Genomic DNA, 504 nt, shown 5'->3' with positions numbered 1-504 from the left:
GTCTCTAATCTGCTGATGGCACCCAGTGCCTGTTGGTAGGCTTTGGCCTTTATGTGTGCCTTAGCTTTCTTCATATCCTCCAGTTTCTGAATCTTTGGCTAGAAGAGCACTGGAGGAATCAGAAGGAGATCATTCCCATCTTCGCTCCTCAGCACCACTGAGAAGCAGATCATTTCCATGAAGAGGATCTCTGTGAATTTCCACTGGTTTTGTATTGTTGTCCTTCTCTCAGAACCAAGTGTTGTGAGTGGCTGCCCTACCAGTCACCTGCCATCTCGGGGAATTCAACCGCACCCCTTACAGAAGAGCATCCTAGTTGGGTTTCCTGCTGGTTTATGGCCCCATGCACAGAGGGGTGTGTGTGGAGAGTCAAGAGATTCCCTCTTGAGGATCTCTGTTCCTTACCTTGAGGATCTCTGTTGTGCTCAACTCTGCTTTACCTGCATGGAGTCTGGGGGAAGGGCTAGAATAGTGTAGGTTAGCTGTGGAATAATCCTTCTCTAT

Source organism: Microtus ochrogaster, linkage group LG9 (assembly GCF_000317375.1).
Source record: "Microtus ochrogaster isolate Prairie Vole_2 linkage group LG9, MicOch1.0, whole genome shotgun sequence".
NCBI lineage: Eukaryota > Metazoa > Chordata > Mammalia > Rodentia > Cricetidae > Microtus > Microtus ochrogaster.
This window is presented reverse-complemented; position numbering follows the sequence as displayed.